This window comes from Nanorana parkeri, unplaced genomic scaffold (assembly GCF_000935625.1).
Source record: "Nanorana parkeri isolate BGI_ZX_2015 unplaced genomic scaffold, ASM93562v1 scaffold754, whole genome shotgun sequence".
NCBI classification, from domain to species: Eukaryota; Metazoa; Chordata; class Amphibia; order Anura; family Dicroglossidae; genus Nanorana; species Nanorana parkeri.
In genome coordinates, this window is record NW_017307022.1 from 134,222 (window position 1) to 134,654 (window position 433).

Below are 433 nucleotides of genomic sequence, written 5' to 3' on the forward strand. Positions count from 1 at the left end.
TATTTTCTTGTTATGCGCAAACACTAAAGTTCTAAAATTTTGGACTCTTAGATCTTTGGTCCACTTCCTGTCCTGGTGACAATGGTTTTACCAGATAGGAAGTGAGGGAAAATCTGCAGCAGAGAAAGAGAAGAGTGAAATAATAAGCTATCGGGGGTTCTAGCTTACCTCTACTCTACTCTTATTTTTTTCTATCTGTTGCTGTTGGAGAATTCCGCTCACTTCCTGTCTGGTGAAACAATGGTCACTGGGACAATAGGGGAAATCTCTCTAATGGAGCCACAGATATCAGTAAGAACCTGTCAGGAGCCGGATTTACCCTGTCTGCTCCCCCAAGGCCAGGTTCCTCAATGCGCCCCCATTCCCGCCAACCCCCCCCCCTTTCCCAATGGACAATGGAAACCAGATGGTGGGGGCGGCAGGGTTGATTTTA

At 46.7% G+C, this 433-nt stretch overlaps 1 protein-coding gene across 1 annotated transcript in view; it reads left to right on the forward strand.

Moving 5' to 3' along the window:
- NRAP (nebulin related anchoring protein) overlaps nucleotides 1–433 on the forward strand; it is a 90,122-nt gene that overhangs the window by 38,244 nt on the left and 51,445 nt on the right. The window lies entirely within an intron of this gene.